General features: G+C 37.0%; 1 protein-coding gene and 1 pseudogene across 1 annotated transcript in view; one reads left to right on the forward strand and one right to left on the reverse strand.

The window, feature by feature from the left end:
* The window catches only part of PDE11A (phosphodiesterase 11A), a 315606-nt gene that overhangs the window by 287895 nt on the left and 7979 nt on the right, over nt 1-19732 (reverse strand). The gene's annotated exons all lie outside the window — the stretch shown is intronic.
* LOC112470765 lies at nt 4971-5088 on the forward strand (annotated as a pseudogene).

A 19732-nucleotide genomic window follows, 5' to 3' on the forward strand; every position in this document is an offset into this window, starting at 1 on the left:
TAAGATACTACAATTGGGCAGTGTTCTGATCTGTGATGGATCTTTCAACTCTCTGACTCTGACCCTGTCCACATTTAATTGCTAAATATCACATCTTATGTGGCATAGCATGTTTATTGTTAGAAAGCATTACGATTTTCCAAAAGAATAAATACTATCAACCAAAAACTAGTAGTCTGATATTGGCTTCCAAAACAAAATTCTCAACAAACTATTAAAGTAGTAGATGTAAGTTGGGAAGAAAATAATAATGTCTTCCAGCCATAAGAGTGTCTTCAACCATTGAAAGTCCAGGTTAAGAAAGATCGAGTATCGTCCATAGGGAAGAGTACTTGAAACCAGCACATCACTACTTACCACTGACCTTCCAGGTGGCTCCCTGGGGGTGTTTGGTTCCATACATATTCCCTTCCCCACCATAAGCTACCATGTTGCTGATGCCTTTCTTTCCTGTCCCTATGCGAGGCTCCCCATTGCACTGGTGCTCACCGGAGCTTAGCTGCAAATAAGCAGCAGTGCTGAGCGTACTTGGACTCCGTCCAGAAGTTATATGGCCATGTGCTCCGCAAAACAACAGGGGCATGAATCTCCAGCCCTCCAATTTGAAAGGATGAATGGCATATCAAACTGAAGATGTTAACATGTGGTTTGGTCTTTCAGAGGATTGTTTCCACCTGCAGGAACCACTAGTAAATAGTCTGGATAGACATAGATGTGGACTCAGCACCCAGGTGCCTTACCGCAGATAAAGCACCAAAATGCTTTTGATGAAATACTTGTAAGTAGGAGCCTTCTAGACAGACACACAAGAGAACTGAGTCAGCCTGAATCTTGGCAGTCTAAATTATTTTACCTTGGATAGGACTAGTTAGACCACCTGGAACTGATCTCCTGCCTGCTGCCTTATTCCAGATATTTCTTTAGCCAGCTGGTAGAAAAATTGGATGTATCAGCTAGCAGTCACTCTCATAAAAGCAACAGGGTCAAGAACCATTCTATAAATTTCAATTCACTTTTGAGCAATCAATTTAACCACTTACAATTCTTCCATGGTTTAGGATTTGCATTGGATGAAACAACAGAAGGAGAAACCACAACAAACTGTGGGCTGTTCAAATATGTAAGACTCCCACATGCTCCTTTAGATAGGTAATAACAGAATTCCATTATGTATAGAAACTCAATTATAAAACTTCATAGTGTTCCAGTCCCTCTGCCTTAATAAGAAAAATTATCTTATAGGCATTACTGAGTATTTTCTCTCCCACCATAACCTACCCATCGACATGCTCATATTCAAATACGTCTGATACATCTGTCTACACACTCCACCCAACAACAGGACACTTCATATTATTGGTCAAGTTGACGTTGAACATTTATGAAAATTGACTAAAAGCTAGGTCACAAAGCTAGCCGATTTGAATTCACCATGTCGAATAATTGGTATCATGCGAAACATATCATTTAACATCAATGCACCTCAGTTAGAAACAATAAAAAATATAACTAGAGAAACAAATCTTTGAAAATTAAAATATAGTTCTAAACAACCTATCAATCAATAAAATTCAAAATAGAAATTTAAAAAAGTAGCAGGTTGATTATATAAATGTTATGCACCAAAACTTCAGGACACAGTTAAAGAAGTTCTTAAAGATTTAGTTTTAAATGCTTACATTAGAAAAAAAAGAAAAGCTCAACTTAATAAAGTGATCATCCAACCATAAATAATTAGAAAAAAGAACAGCAAAATAAACTAAGATGAGAGAAAATAATAAAACTACGAGCAGAGGTTATTAAGAAAGAAAATAAACACATAAAAAAGAGTATAAATAAAGGTCAAAAAGTAACAAAATATACAAATCTGTACAGAGAATAATCAAGGGGAAGAAGAGAGTGACATTGAAATTTTTTAAATCAAGATAAAAAGGGGGCAAAGCTATAGTTGCTACAGAGATTAAACAGATAAGAAGATGTTATGAATAACCTTAGGCCTGTAAATTCGAAAACTTAGATGAAATAAACAGATAGATACAGGTTAATAAAAACCAACTTTTTTTAAAAAATGGAGAATGCGAAAAGTCCTATAAGCTTTAAATAATTTGAATCAGTAGTTTAAAATAGTCCTGTTACACACACACACACACACACACACATACATATCCAGGTGAGTTTCTAGGAAATTCTATCAAATATTAGAGCATTGGGCAATTCTAATCTTACACAAACTATTCCACACAATGGAAAAAAATTTATTTGTCATATAACTCTGCTTTCAAAACCAGACAAGAGTATTATAAGAAAAATATAGGCCACTCTCACTTATGAATGAATACAGATGCAAAAACTCTAAAAATAAACATTTTTGTAAAACAAATCAGACAATGTATATAAAGGATAACTTATTATGACCAAGTTGGTGTTTCAGATTGGCTTATCATGAGAAGATCAATTAAAATAATTCACTATATCAACAGTTTAAAGTGAAATTAAGGTGAAAAAAATCATATCTTAATAGACAGAAAAAAAATTGAATAAAATTCTATATCCATTTGTGATTTTTAAAATAACAGGAACAACCTCCTTAGCAAACTTTAGAAGGCACCCTTTTAATCCAATAAAGGGCACTTAAAAAAACCCACAGCAATCTCATACTTAACAATGAAACTCTGAAAACATCCTCTCTAAGATCAGGTTCAAAATAAGTTTGCCTGTTTTCATCATCCTCATTCTATATTGTATTGGATGTCTTTGTACAGTAAAGCAAGAAAATGAAATGGATTGGAAAGAAACAAAAATTTTCATTATTTGCAGGTGATATAATTGCTTACACACACACACAAAAAAAACCTAAAAAAAAAAAAGCTTAACACACAGGGATTATTTAATAAATGTTTGTTGAGGAAAATAAGCAATAAAATAATTGTGAGGATTAAGTAAAAGTATGTCGACTCTTTGGCACATAGTAAGAACTTAGTAAATACTAATTTCCTTTCTCTTAAAATTTGCTTTTAGGTATCTAAGTCATGTGGGAAAAAGATTTTTAAAAGTGAAAATTAAAATTAATAAGAGGGATGTTAGTTTCAAAATCAATACACAAAAGTAAATTGCATTTATAGACACCCACACAATTAGCTAAAAATGTAAATTTTTAAAAGATACAATTTAAATTAGCGATAAACATTTTTAAATATCTAGGATAATATGTAAACCTTTTAAAGAGAAAACAAAAAAACTTTATCGAAAGACATTAAACTAGACTAAATAGGAAGATCTATCACATTATTGTTTAGGAAGACTATCATAAAGCAGATCATAATTCTCTCCAAATGGATCTATAACTTCAGTGCATTTCCAACAGAAATGCTATCACAGTGTGTATGTGCATGTAAAACTCAACAAGCTCATTACAAAACTTACATGAAAGAATTAAGGTCTAACAAAAGCCAAGACTCTTCCTGAAGAAGAACAAGGTGCGGGGTGGGATTGGGAGATACTTCTATTAGATATTAAGACTTACTATAAGCTCTAGAAATCAAGGCAGTGTGATATGGATGCAGGCATAGACTAATACACCAAAGGAAAGACAGAGAGCCTAGTAATAAACCCATGCTTCTATGGAAATAGATTTATGACAAAGCAGACATTACAGATCATGAGAAAAAATGAACTACTCAATAAATGACACTAAGTCAATTTTTATTCAAATAGAAAAAAAATGAAGTTGTATCCCTATACTACACTCTACCACAAAAATGAATTGCAATTTGGTTAGATACTTGATAGGAAATACCAAATTATAAAATATTATTATATAATTATATAAAATATTTCCCTTATAACCTTGTTTATTAAAAAAGAAAATAATGCAAAATTTAATGAGATCAATCAATGATATTAAAATTAAGAACTTGAACTCAGCATTAGGAATGAAAATCAAGCAATAGAGAAGAAGATATTTGCATTATATATAACCAGTAAGGAGATTGGTGTTCAGAAGATATATAAAGAACTCTCACAAATCAATAAGAAAAGTCTTACTCAGTAGGAAAATGGGCAATTGACATGAACAAATGTTTCATAGAAATGGAAATACAAATAATAAACATATGAAAAGATGATTGAAGGGACAGTCACAGGGTTCATCATAAAGTATATGATATGGGATGATTATTCTGGATTATCTGGGTGGGCCCAATACAGTCACAAGGGTCCTTATAAATAGGGAGGTAGGAGGCTCAGAATTAGAGAGATTGGAAGATACTGTGCTGCTCTGAAATATATTTAAAGACAGAGGATTGGGCCATGAACTAAGGAATGCAGATGAATCCTAGAAGCTAGAAAAGGCAAGAGAATTCTCTCCTTGAGCCTCCAGAAGGAACACAGCCTGCTGACTTGGATTTTGGGACTTCAGACCTCCTGAATTTAAGAGAATAAATTTGTGTTGTCATAGGCCACTAAATTTATGGTCACCTGTTACAACAGCAATAGGAAACTAATATACTTGTGTAAGAGTTTCTTCAGAGTATATATATAGGAATAGAATTATTGGGTCATAGCACATGTCAAATTTACTATTAATGACAAATTGTTTTCCAAAGTAGGGCTGCACTGGTTACACTCCCGCTAGCAATATGTGTCGGCTTCTGTTATTCCACATTCTCGCTAACATTTGATATTTTTGATATCAGACTTTTGATATCAGACTTTTTCGTTTTTGCCATTCTGGTGTGTTGAAAATTGTAGCTCATGGTCGTTTTAATTTCATTTTTCTGGTCATTAAAAAGGTCAATCAGCCGCACACTCCCGCCCCAAGACACACACTTTTTTTTTCCTCAAGAGATGGTGATACCATTAGTATGATTTCCCAAATTATAAAAACAGCAACACTTAAAATCATGCACAATATTTAACCATTTCATGAAACTTCTTTTCATGTAAACTTTCCCAGTATTAAAAAAACTCCAGTCTACAGCCATGCCACCCTAAACAAGCCCAATCCCATCTGATCTCGGAAGCTAAGAGGGTCGGGCCTGGTTAGTACTTGGATGAAAGACCACCTAGGAAGACCAGATACTGTAGACGTAAAAAATAAAATGAAAAAAATAAGGGATTGTAAACTGACAAGGTTCTTGCAATCTGTGAGGTCAAGCAAGGCTTGCCTTGCCTAAAAAAACAAAACAAAACAAAACAAAAAACTCCTCAAAAAATGTGATAATACTAAACTTTAAAATCAACTTTTGTTAAGTAACATTCAGAATGGTAAACTTGATTTTAAAATCTGAAAAGTATATAAGATACTCTACCATGAAGTCTCTTAAATTATTATTAAGTTGCATAGAAATATTTAAAAACAACAGCTAGGGGCAAGAGGTCTATAACCAAGACATTTCTTCTTACTGAAAAACTTCTCTCTATCAACCTCAAACTAAATCATTGTAGCAGGCAGCTAGAGAAAAAACCTGAACAATTCACCAACATTCAACTGCAGACCTTCCAGGCAGTCATATCACTCATCTTCTCCTTGGCTGATAGTATTTTAACCAGGAATGAAGAACCTTTTTTGATCCCACTGATGCATTATTGAGGATGTATCATGTGGGCTTAATTACAATTCAACTTTGACAGTAGGGGCAAACACAGGATTTAGGATTCCTCTATTTTGTGGATCAAATACTAAGGAAATATATCCAAAACTCCAATGACAGAAGACTAATGTCTCTGCTGTCATCAATTGGGAAGAACACCTTGGGAACTGCATGGTAGGAATTTTACATATACAGAAACTGACATTACCATGAACAATTAAGCAATACACCCAAAGCCACAGGCAATAAGTTACTGAGCCTGGATAATAATAGAGAACTGCTTGATTTTCCAAATCCACACAGCACACTCTGATTTTACATGCCACATGGTCTGAACTTAATTATAAAAACTTGAACCGACTTTGGTCCAGATCCACAGCAACTAGCAAAAAATTACAGCTGGAATAAAAATTTTCCCTGTTATTTTTTTGTCTTGGGCTCCTTAATTTAGCAGATGAAAAGAAAGCCAAATCAGAAAGCTGAGAAGAGGATGTAGAAAGCACTCAATCAGAAGGGCAAACAAGAGAGAAATAATCTAGGTATACTGTTTCAAAGAAGACTGGGAAGTTTGGTGGGAGGCAGAAAATGGTGGGAGAATACATCTGAAACAATTTCCTGAGATTAAGAGCTGCTGGGCCCCTGGAATGTGAGTGGTGAGGTACCCATTTAAGACGCTGGAGAGGAAGATTTCACGTTGTTTTTTTTTTTAATTTTTATTTTACAATATAAAGATTAATTATAGTTTCTGGACATAGATTCTAACCAATATTATCATAAAAACAATTGGTTTGTGGTTCATGCAGCCAGACCTGGCTGATATTAAGTACTCAGTGCACATTTATGAAATGGAATTTAAGGAATGGTATGCTTTTTGATAAGAATCAATGCCATTTTCCTCACAGACAGTATCTGTCATGAGCAGATAATTCACACTGATGCCTTATAAATAACGTGAATTCCTTAGTAAATTTCTCTGCTGGGCCCTCTCTTCACATTAAATTCAAGATGTTAGCCAAATCCTTCAGTACTAGATATAGATACGATAGATATAGATATTCCCAGAAAGGACAGGTCAGGATTTTACTGACACTAAAATTCGAAGAGAGAGCAGCAACACAATCTGGCTTTGTAGCAGCAGACAGTTCATGACTTTGGCTTTCAATCTTGGTCTTCTAAGCCAGTAGACAAGCATAAAGCAGACAGTGTCATACCAGTTACTCCAGCATTGCATGTGATAAGTTAGCCTTTAAAAGAGGTACTAAATGAGGCTTGTGATCTGTTTAAATTGTAAAGGCACTGAGGTAATTGTGAAACTGATTGATTCTTCAGATAAAAAGATGGATGTCATTTACCAAGACCTGATATCTGTGGTAGGTATGTTACATACAAATAATATTCACTACAGCCATGCAAAATGAGTATGATTGGTGCCATTATATACATGAGGAACCTGAGGCTAAAAGAAGGTAAGTAACTTACATAATGTAAATAATTTACCAATAACTGAGCTAGAGTGCTAACTCAGAGATGCTTGAGTCTAAAGCTTGGGCTTTTTTCACCATACCATGCTACTTTGAAGAGATAGCCATGTGTGCTCAGGGCCACTGCTCATGTTGTTGCTAAATGCAGCTCCAAAACAATAAAGAGATCTATTTGTGGTAATAAACACTATCTGTGGTAATAAACAGCAGTTTATATTCAACTTAATTTACTAGAACAGAGTCAGAAGTTAACACTTTTTCATTCTTCTTATTGGCCAGTTCAACACCATGGTCACTTTTTTCCCCCAGACTATGGTAAAATATATTAGCAAAAGTTGACTTCTGCAGAAGGACAATGCAGAAGAAATCAAGTGTGTCCCCACAAAAGCTTGAAGCTCTTGCTTCATGAAGAGTAAGCACATCACGAATTGAAAATAGCTTTTCCCAAGTGCAGCTCATTTTGCAGAAATAATGAAATGTCCAAAGGAAGTAAAGCTAGAATCCTGATTTTACTTTATTTTACAAAAACATAAAGTTGATATGTAAGTGTAATGTATGGTTTCCTGCTATATTCCCTCAAGTTAAACCTCTCATGATCATGGTCTTATAGGAAGTTCCTGGGAAGTGCAAAAAAACATGGTATGTGATGCCAAAAGCCCTGAATTTCCGGTCCCAGTTCTGCTACTGTTTTGCTCCAAAATTTGGGGCCATTGGTTTATTCACCTTCTAAATGGTGATAATAATTGTTACTTTTCACAGCAGTAATGATGAACTGAGATAATACAGGCTGAAGCATTTTTTATATCATAAAGTGCTATACAAATATAGCACCACATTCAGAACACAGAACAGGAATCAGACAAGAAGCATTAGGAATTCTCCATTTCCCAAATCCTGTCCCCACAAGACTTGACTTATTTCCTGTCTTGAGTTCTGTGAGATTTCCCTAGATGTTATTTCCGGGATGTTATCCCTCACTCCACCTACTATTTTTGATTGCTTCGGTGGGTGCCTGTCCTCAGCAATCAAACCAATCCATGACTAAAGCAACAAATGCCCCCAAAGGACTTCTCCTCTAGCCAAACAGCAAAGAGCTGTTGGACCAAAAAATCACTGTTATGGCTACAACTTCGATGCCCTACTTACAGTTTACCCATAGCTTCCAAAAAGTTTCATAGTAAAGAGAAATGTGCAATTTATTCCAGGATAGTTTGCTTGCTTATATACACGAGAGCACCAGGTCTTTTCTCAGAGACAAGAGTACATCTCCTGCTTTACAATGGATATATGCAATTATAAAATCTGCAGAGAATAACTTTAGCTCTGCCTTGAAAATTATCAATATTTCTAAAATATCATGGGAAATGTTAACAATTTCCTTCAGTTAACTCCTAATGATGTAAACAAATTCTCTTAGCAAGTTTTGGTACTGACCTGTTGTGATGAAAAATGAAATGTTTTCATTTTTAAAGGAACTTGCCATGTTGCACACTCACACCCCAGCTTCCAGAAATGTCAACTCTGTAGTCTGTGTTGGAACTGTCTTATAACTTTGGCAAAGGGCATTGTGAAAAGATGTTGCTGAGTAGCTCGTGACTTGTTTATACACCACAACAGAGGCAGTAGGTTGTGTACTTAAGAACACAAATTGTGGCTCCAAATAATCTGGGTTCAAACCCTGGCTCTCCAAATTATTAGCTGTGTAATCTTGGGGAACTTACTTAACCGCTCAGTATCTCAGTTTCTTCAACTATAGAATGGATTGATAATAGACCTACTTTATACAGTTATGTGAAACAAATGAGTTAATAGAAAGCTCCTTATAAATGCTAGCTATTATTATTATTATTATTAATTATTATTATTATTATTACTATTATTATTATTATTTGCCTTCACAGGCGTTACCTGAGATATCTCATCCCAATTGCTCCAAGCATGATGCAATTGCTGAGATTTTTACATGTAAATAATCAGTATCACCTGATGTCAATGGATGTGAATTGCTAATACAGCTTTTGAAAGGCATTCTAACAGATTTTCGAACTTCATATTCTGTCATGGAGCTACTTTCTTTCATAGATAAAATTAATAGACCTTGCATGTGTAAGCAAAACATGAGTATAACCCTCAATATTTCTCACAGTAGTAAAATCGTAGAATCTGGACAAAGTCATACAAGCTGGGTTTGCAATCTCACTCTGCCACTTACTAGCTGTGTAAACCTAGGCAAGTTATTAAACCCCTCATTGTGGAAAGCAATGGTAGAGCTTTGTGAGGATTAAACCTTAGCATAGTGCCTAGTATATGGCATATACTCGATAAATGGTAGCTATTGCTATTAATTTTTCTCTGGTTTCATTAATCCAGTCGATATGAATTTTTGCCTATGTGTTAATCGAAAAACATCATATTAGCACTTGATAATTTATGGCCTATAAAATGTACGAATGTCTTTTCTGGTGCCATTATAATGTCAGGTTTTGTTCACTTGTAGTGGCATTTTTGGAAGGTTTTATTATAAACCTTACAATATAGAACAATCCTGAGGTAGTTGTGTAAACATAGAAATACATTGAGAAAGTGGTTGGCCTCTGTAATCAAATCATCAATGCTTCCTTTCTACTTTTCTTCTAAAATTTAAGAATGGGGATCAGAACTTTAGAATGATAAAATCATAGAGTTAGAAGGTTAGAGGATATCTAGTTGGGGAAGGCTGTTGACTGCCCCATTCCAATCAGGCAGACATGGTTGGCCTTTGGCAGAGCCGAGCTAGTCAGTTCATCTTTGCTTCCGTTGTCGCTTTCCTTTACCCTTCTCAGTCCTTGGTCCCATTATTGTTCTTACCAGGTAGTCAATTTATTTCTTTTAGTGTTAACTGCTAATTAACTTGTTCACTGCTGGTGGGCTCTCAGAGACGTTTGGAGAGTTTTACAATTGGAAAAGCCAGAAATAGTGAGGAGAATTAAGCTATAACAGGACTATAGGTTGTGAATTGTTAGTTGGCGCAGAGACCATTGCCCAATATCTTTTGCCCACTATTCATATATCTAGGGCTTGTCTTATTCCTATGAGCTCATTAGTGTTCTTAGATTGGAAAAATTATGCATAAAAACTTTCTGCAGTATTTGACTTGGAGACAAAGAGACTCAAATCTCATGACATAATATTTGGCTAGACCCTCTATTGCAGTTAATAGGAAGACCTGGAAGCAAAACTGAACTCAAATCATTTCTTTACGATATCACCCAACGGCAATACTGAGGAATAGCTTATCTCTAGCCTTCCTAAAGATATATAAAGACAATGTGTTGCTAGGCAAACAGAGCTTATTACAAGTGCCCTAGTGTACACTTCCAACCAGATGGCAGCCCCGATTCCCTCCGATACCATTCTGGAACTACCACTGGTAACACTATAAGTGGCTCAGACAGGAGGCTCATTCAAGAGATAGCAAGTCTTGTGGCTGAATTTTACAAATGGTTTCAGAGTGTTAATACATATAATAACAGAGGTGATTAAATCCCGCACGTTTCCTGGTAGATTCAGGAGGTTGAAAAATATTTCTTTTCTGTGTACAAAACGGTAAAATTCATTTGCTACAATGCTATGAGTTTTACAACTTGAAGAGGATTGTTTTGTAAGGTTTGTTCTTTGCTTCCATAATTAAGATGAAATTTTAGAGCTGGAAGAGTCTTAGAAATCATTTTCCTAGACCTCTCATGTTACATGTGAAGATTCTGAGGTCTAGAGAGAGCAGGTCATCTGCCTAAGTTCCCCTGGGTGACAAGTCCAGAATAGCCTAGATCTGTGCCCCTCTCCTGTTCATAGCCCTTCCATGGTTCTTTGTCTTCAAAGTGAAGGTGGCAAGTCCCTCAAATAATCTGGCCCCACTTTCCTATCCACTGCTCTCACTCTTTGTTCCTCATGAACATCCTGTGGGGGAAGTAGTTAAGAGTGGGATTAGAACCACCAGAAGGCAGACTCAGTCACGTAGGTGAAAGATAATACTGACTTGGACTGCAGTTGTGGTAGTGGAGATGGAGAAAAATGGGCAGACTTGTTTTAAAGAGTGAATTTAAAGAACTTTCTAATATTGGATATGGCAGGTGAATAAAAGGAAGGACTCAAAAATGATGCCTAGGTTTCTGGCTTAGGTAACTAGGATAAGGAAGATAAAATAGGGGCAGGAGAATGCTGCCGGGTGGAGTGGTGACAGAAATTGTTCTCTCAATGTTTCAGATACAACAATCTATTTGAGAGGTGGCATGGCATTATGAGAGGAGGAATGATTCCTCCCCCTCCTCTAAATTCCATAAGAGGGAGATTTCTCTTAACCTCTCTAGCCTTTGGCCCCACCCCTTGCTGCTCCCCCTTATAGAAGTAGGGTAAGCGACATCACTAGGGGGCTAGGGAGGTTAACTAGGTGTGCATAGCCCAGCCCTTAATCTTCCAGAGTCAGGCTGCTCACAGAAAGTATATCTCTGCTCTGTTCCTCAATGCCGTTAAATTTCAAAAAGATAGGCCTTTATGTGGGGAGGACGGTAGGTATCCAGCACTGTCTGTATCTGGGAGGATCAGTCTACCTAATTCTGGCAGTACAAGGCCATAAATATAAGCCTATATTCCAGTATCTGCTTAATAAGTTATAAATGTGAAATTTATAACAGTGATGGAATATGGCCCTGTAGCCTCAGGGAGAGGCCTCACTGTTTGTTTCCTAATCTACAAAGGAGAGAGGAAAAAACCCACTCTACCTTTCTCACCAGATTATTATTAAGATCACAAGAGATAATTCTGTAAAGTGCCAGGCTCAAATTAATATTCAAATATAAGAAACATTACTTTTAGTTCCGAATGCACTAAGGAACTTAAAGACGGAATTTCTGCAAAGAACATTAAAAAATGGAGAAATTAATATTTCTATTGTAATAATAATTATTACAGATATTTTACAACGCATGTCTCCTTAGGCAAACAGTGGTTTGTCAAAGGTGACAGCCAGGCAGGGAAAAAAAGTAGACTAATGTCTATTTATTCAAGTTTTCCTATTTCAAATGTTGAAAAATTGGTCTATTCTATAGCTTTGTACACTTAATAGAAAATTTGAGAATTAGAAATGCACTCATAACGGATTCCTCCATCAAAGAAGAAAAAAATTATCTTTCATAAAGCTGGAATGATTTAAAGAAAAAAAAAAACCCACTTCCACACACAAGCCAGGCATTACATTCTGCTAGAAATAATGAAGCAAGATGAAGATGTTAAGGTTCGATGTGGTTTTCAGTCAAGCGAGAATGTCAGTTTTAGGAAACAGCCACACAGCTTATAAAGTTTGGTTGACTTTTCCTTTGATGAATTGTCACAGAAGGGCAGCAGCAAGTCCTGTGGCTGAATTTTACAAATGAATAGTTAATATGTTGAAGAAGAAGCAATATAATAACAGAGGTGATTAAATCCCACATGTTTCCTGGTGGATTCAGGAGGATGGAAAATATTTCTTTTCTGTGTACAAAACGAAAAAAAGAACCCTTTAGGGGACATTCACCATCAGGAACTTTAGGTTAACTGAGACAAGACCTCAAACAATCAATCAGCCTGAGAACTGCTGGCATGGTAACTTCTGTGTTGCTGTTGCTAAGAATTCCTACTGGATACTGGGCTAGGAGATGTATCAAAGAAATTATATTCATCATTGTTCTCATTTTAATAAAAGCCTGGATGTTGTATACCAAGTTTTTAAATACTAACTGCCCTGTCATTTGCTCTACTTAGAATGCACTTGAGGGGCAAGGTCCTTTTCATATTGTAAGGCATGGACCCACAAGAAATAAATTACAACCAAGGGCCACATGGAGTAGCAGTTTGAAACGTAATTAAAATCTGTGTATTTTAAAATATATATATTTCATGTACCTGATTTTAAAATTAGAAAGAAAGGTACAACCACAGGCCACATGGAAACAAAGAAGAAATGCAGTTGCTTTCTAAGGAAGGCCTACGAGATTTTAAAATTTGATTTAAAATTAAAAACTGGGAACAATTACTTATTTTCATATTATATCCATTTTATGTTAAAGTCATTAATGTCAGGAAGGGTGAAGAAGAAAACAGGACAAAGAGAGAAGAATGAATAAGAAAAAGAGAGACAGGAGTTGAAGGATAAAAGGTGGGAATTAAGATGGGAAAGCGGGGAGGAAAAGGGACAAGGGGAAGCAATTTGCAAAAGGAAGACAGACTAGAATGTCAGAAAAGAGGACATAGAAAGCACAAGACGAAGAAATGGAGAGAGGAAAGGGAATATTGGAAGAAGGAGGAAAAGGAAAGAGGTTGAGGCAAGCCAGAGGTTCAGAAGATTCTGAAATATGTTAGGTAAATGTGTTTGTTGACACTATTGTTCCACTGAGCTTCAGAGCATTAACAATTGTGATCATTGTCTTTGGAAGTGTCATTTAACTAACATAACTGGTCACAGATCACTTAAAGAGAATTGCATACTTCTAAAAGGACTGAATATTTTCTAAGGTAATGACAGATAATCCAAATAAACATATCCAGAATCCAAAAAGGAATCTGATAATCTTGGAGGATACTTCCTGGAAACAAGTACAGACTAGAGAAACAAACACTTTTGGTTCTTTGGGGGAAATTGAAGTTGTGGTGATGGTGCTGCTGCATTTGCTTTCATCAAAGGCTTGATGCTGTCCTCTCTATACACACATTAATTTGGCTTAAATTACCGCCCCCGTCCCCAGTCAGAGAGCTCTCATTCTTACCTTTTATACTCTCCTTGCCTAAAAGACATCACTACTGCCATTTAAGTAAACATATGAATAGTAGAATACATCTCCTCTGAATACATCCAACATTGCCATTATTAACTACATAACCACTATTTTCCCAAAGCCCCAGGCCTATTATTTTAGTCAGAGTTGATACCTTTTTTCTCTTGTTTTCATCCTCCCAACTCTGCTAATTCCTCTTCTCTATTGGTAGTAGACAAATTGCTTGGTTCCCTGTCCCTTCATTTCTCTAACACATTCACAGCCTGGACCACATTAGCCCTGTTACCTAACCTCTTGACCTGGGAACCCAACCCATCCCTATGTCTAAGAAAATGAAAGGACCCTTGACCTACAGTGACCTAGTTCAGCATTATTACATAAACCCCTAGTCTTAATCTGAACTTCTAATCTAGTAGTAGTTCCTAGGCCACTTGCCCTTGTGGCAAAATTCACTACTACATGCTAGGCACTATGCCACACACAGGGAGTGCTATAAAACTGAGAAAGTCATAATATTTGCCCTCAAGGAGCTCACAATTTAATGAAAGACAAGTGAGCCAAAATTTAAATTAACGAAAATGTTATAAATAACAAGAGTCATATTGGCAAAATGCTATGGAAGTAGGTAGAAAACAATGAACTTCCATGGGGGAGTTTGCCATCCTAATTATTTATTCTTATAGTTAAAGTCATAGTATAGGTACCACCCTGGAATAGCTTTATGGGTGTGCATCCAATACAGTTACCCAAGGCCCCATGCTAAGAAGCTCTCCTCCCCACCACTTGAAGTTTAAGTTGAATTTGTGTTTTATAGGTGAAGTCTGATAGAGCATGGCCCAGGGGCTCATACATAGTCCAGACTCCTGATGGTTCTCAGCCTCCTGATCCCTACCCAAGCCTCACGACTTCTACCTCTTTCTACTCAGGGTTGTAACAGGGTCAGGTTGATGGGGGATGGGAAGGAGGGGTGCCCATGTTCTGTTGTTGCCCTCCATTCCCGGTGAGGTCCTAGGCATGGGTATGAGGGGACCCTGTGGTACCTCGGGGTGAGGCAAGGCGCTGGCTGTCCCCACTCCAGGATGACAGTACCACGGTATGTATGTTCAGTAAGCAACTCTGTGGTGGCCTCTTGCCCACCCTGATCCAGTACAGGGCATGTTCTGGCACAGAGGTTATAGTCCTTTGGGGTCGCCCATCTGTCATGGGTTGGGGCAGCTGGACTTCCTTGATCTCTGCCAATCTCCAATTTTGATTTCTTGCTGGGTCCCACAAATTATGTGCCTTCATATCTTTCCATATCATTTTGTATTAAATGATTTCCATATAATTCTGCATTTAATTATACAGCCTCCTTAAGGTTGCTACAAGAAATTACTAATATTGTTATATTGCTACATACATGAATGCTTGATCCTGATTCTTTTGAGGTTATCTCCAAAGAATAAAATCAGTTGTTTCTTTAACAGAAACCTAAGGTCTTAGGTATAAAACATTTCAACAATGAGAGTGGCTCCTCTTTCTCCAGTTGACCTTTTCGCTCCTTAATTTAACATAGCAGATCATCTCAATCTGGTTAATTCAGAGGTAGAAAACTATTTTCCTGCCCTTTCCATTTCAATTTAGTAGACTCTCCCTGAGTGCCAGTTCCTCTGTGGTTATTCAGTGGGATTCACAGCAGGCATGGTGAAAAGGAGGGACCAAATGAGAAGCTGTTGCTCTTGTTTCTTCATTTAAGAAATGAATGGAGGAGAGAGGATAGAGATGCCTCAGCTCCCAGCTATGCTATCAGCCTCTTCTCCAGAGATTCTGTTCTCTGCCTGCTTAATCAATCTCTGGCACATTTACTGCCACTGGCTCTTCTCTTCCTTGCTTGTCTGCATGATAATCTCATGGCTATGATTAAAAAAAGGGGGGGCGGGGATACTATGGCTTCCTGGGCTTTCAAAGACAATGCTCGAAGAAGCAGAAGTAAGAGAAGAACCTGACCCTAGTCTCACATAGCTAAAGACAGAAAAAAAGAAGCCAGCTTGAACAACTGCATAGCACATACACCCTACCACCAAGTGTCCTCTGGAAGCCACAGGAGGAAGAGGCTAAAGGGGAAATGGGGGTGCTCCATAAAGGTGGACATCAGAGGCAGGGGATTATAGCTTCTTTTCCAGAGCATTTTATGCCAAAAAAAAAAAAAAATTAAAATCTAGGCTGGTTTCCTTAGCAACCCTGGGATAATGTTTCCCACAATATCCCAAGCCTACAGTTCTTAATTCCATTACAGCTGTTATTAAAACTTTAAATATGTAATCATACACATTAAGTTGCCAAATACCCATAAAAACTATTAGCTCATTAAACTGTGCACAGCCATTTAAGTAAAAAAAAAAGGAGTGCTAATTTCTTTAAATTGAAAAAAAACGTAAAAGTTAAAACATTCTGATAATCTGATAAAGTACTACAGGCAGCATAAGTAGAAAAAGAATAATGCATAGTATTAAAATTAATACCACATCCAAACAGAAAATAAAGAAAGCTTATCTTTTTAGTGAATAGTCAACACATTTAGAATAAAATTGTGTCATAGATTCCATTTAGGCAAATACATTATTAGAGCTCGATTATAAGCACTGAGATTTAGTGTTTATTTACCCTTTAATGTCAGCTGCTAGAATTCATTTAGATACAAGTACTGGATCCAAATATTGTCATTTTTTAAAATCCCTAGAATTTTGAGAATAAAACTATAAATGATCAATCTGAATATTTTATATGGAAATCTATAGCTCAAAAACCCAAAGAATACTTTTGCAATTACATATTATACTAGAAAAAGAGACATTGATCAATTGTAAAAAAAAAAAAAATTGAAAAGAAAATTAACATAGCTTTTTTTTATGCTTGTCAGATGCAATATATATATTATGGCCAGTAAATCCCAACTGTATAATGTTCACTTAAAGCTTTTGATTACTTTACATTTTAAAGTAATCATTACCTGTGTATAGAGCATCATGTAAGTGTAGTACTGATAGAATGAACCTAGGATTTGTTTTAATCACGTATGATATGATGCGTAGACATGGAAAGAATTGTTATGAAAGACAAAAAGTTATACTCACAGACCCCAGAAACAGGAGGCACAGCATACCATGAAGACCCATATGGGGACTGAACAGGGTCAGTCAAGAGGCAGGAGGGAAAAGGGCAGATATGATCCAGAGTCTTTATTGGGATTCTCTTGGAAAGGAATGGATGAGACAGCTAGGTTCCCAGAACCAGTTTAGGATTAGATAGTTTGAATAATTTTGATGGGCTCTGGGCTATAGAGGTGATCCCTAGTTGTCCAGTACCTGGCTCTAGGATGTCTTAGGGCAGGGGGAAATACTAGCTTGGTGTGTGAGAGTTTGAAAAAGGAGATAGCTGGGGATATGGGCTCTGGATTTGTTGGTTTGTATATCAAAGGAGTGCTTGCAGGGGAGTCATGCTCTCTCTAGTTATTAGCTAGTCCTGGGAGGGGCAGTCTCTCCAGAATCAAGGCCCCAACTGCCGGAACATCAAGAATACAAAAAATATAGTAAATACATGTAATAACACATTTTAAATCAAAGTTCTTCTTTTATGTGCAAGGTCCTTCCCAGAGCCAGGGCCTGTGAATAAAGCCTGCTGGGCTGTGCATCTAAAAATCTTAATAAAGTCTTACACTTCTTACTTTATCCTTTTGAATATGTTTTCCCATTATCTCATTAAAATCTAATGATTAGATTTAATGAGTATGTCCTTACAAAATACCATATGGAGTAGACATATCTGGACATATTATCCCCATTTTACAGCTGAAAAAACTAAGGCAGAACTGAAAATAGAATTCAAAATTCCTGTCTCCCAGTCATGTTCTACACTCTGATGTCCTTTAGAATTTAATAAAGTGATTAGCAATCTAAGAATTCAATTCTCAAACAAAATGGGCTTATTCAGGTAGTACAGAGGAAAGGTTTCATAAACTAGACCAAAGTCATCTCTTCTCTGTATGTGTGTTTGGCCCAGGTTACCTCCAACGTAGTTTCTTCTGGGAAATAGAGTATCGGGAATAAACAGAATTACTTGAAGAAAATAAGACAGCCAAATACCATTGTGACACTTCTGGGCCCGTCTTCAACAAATTTCAATCATTATGCTCTATCTCAGCGGTCCCCAAACTTTTTTGGCACCAGGGACCAGTGCTCCTATGATAATCTAATGCCTGATGATCTGAGATGGAACTGAGGCGGTGATGCTGGCACTGGGGAGCGGTTGCAAATACAGATGAAGCTTTGTTCTCTGGCCCACCGCTCACCTCTAGCTGTGCAGCCCAGTTCCTAACAGGCCATGAACTGGTACTGCTGTGTGGCCCAGGGGTTAGGGACCCCTGCTCTATATACTGATGAAACTTGGTGTTCAGATCAAAGAAGGATATTCCTACCTGACTTAGCCCTATACTTACATTCCTGGTGAGTAAACTGATATCTCTGGTGACTCTAGATAGTCCCCATTTGGCTCTCCAGATGCACTTGCCACCTTTCAATGCCCTGTTCTGTGCCTGGAGACTGACTTCTATATACCACTACATGAGGGCTCCCTTTGCCCTCTTGGCATCAACCAAGGTTAGGTTCAACCAATGAGTGGCATTGGCAGGAAATAGAGGGTATGAGGAGGATAGTGTTTCCCTCTCATCCAGGTCATGGTTTGCCAGAGGCTGAGTTCCTCTCCCCCAGCACCACAGCTCTAGCTCTCCCTCATCTATAGCTCTCTCAGGATTCTGGTAGCTATACCCTCCTCTTCAGATCTAGCTGTGGCAGTTAATTTCTATATAACAAAAGTAGCCGTACAATTTATCCATAAATACCTTAATATTTCATTTTGGGTGCAGCAACCCAAAATGGATGCAGCAACCACCCAATTTATTGGTGATAACTATAAGGAACACAAGAGAAAGAGATGGCTCTCACTTGGACATGCCCCATGGACATCTAATAACTATATCTTGGAAAAAGTGGGATGTAATATAACCATCTCAGAAGTTTGAATTTTCATGAGACCCTTTGGGCATATATGAAACACATAATATATAATCAGTAAACTTGAAAGAGCAGTGCTCTTGAAAAATAAACAATTATAAGGTTGGTCAGTGCAATAATGGGGCTTTGTAAGCCATCTTGTAAATACTTATAAGGTCGGTTAATATAATCTCTCATATCTGAAAGGATTTTCAAAGAAAAAATCCTAATGTCTGCAAGGCCTGCTGGAAGGTGGCATTTTACTTTCAATAAGTTGTCCTATTGTATGAACGGGGTAGTCATGAGAAAACTAGAAAATGCAGTTAGCCAGAATAGTCACACTTCATCCTATGCTTTTGCCTAGAAGAAGTTGGCAGTGGACTGTTGATCGTTGTTACCATTTGGTCAGTGGCAGTCTGCTTTCTCTACAACATAGTCTCTATATGGAAAGAAGTAAAAGAAAAAATAGAAAGGGAAAAAAAAAAAGCAAAGGAGGTGGTGCGGAGGTAATCCGGTAATTAACATGAAGATTTGACCAATGCAGAAAAACAATTCAGATAAATCTACAAAATAAGGTCCAATAAGTTAAAAGATGTTTTCAGGAGATGAATTTCCTGGTTTATCTGTCTATATTGCCTAACTAGGTAGAACTTTCTGCTTGGAAGTGGATGAACTGACCACATAAAAGAGGGGTCAGTGATAATTACTCAATTGAATAGAAAACCTTTCATTAAGCCCTATAAGACCCACTGCAGGGAATGAGAAATGAAAAGTCATGATCTTGATGTTCAGTTCACAGTCAAGAGGTCATGTAAATACCCAGATACTTAAAATACTACAAAAATAGA

This window comes from Pteropus alecto, unplaced genomic scaffold (genome assembly GCF_000325575.1).
Source record: "Pteropus alecto unplaced genomic scaffold, ASM32557v1 scaffold3, whole genome shotgun sequence".
Lineage (NCBI taxonomy): Eukaryota > Metazoa > Chordata > Mammalia > Chiroptera > Pteropodidae > Pteropus > Pteropus alecto.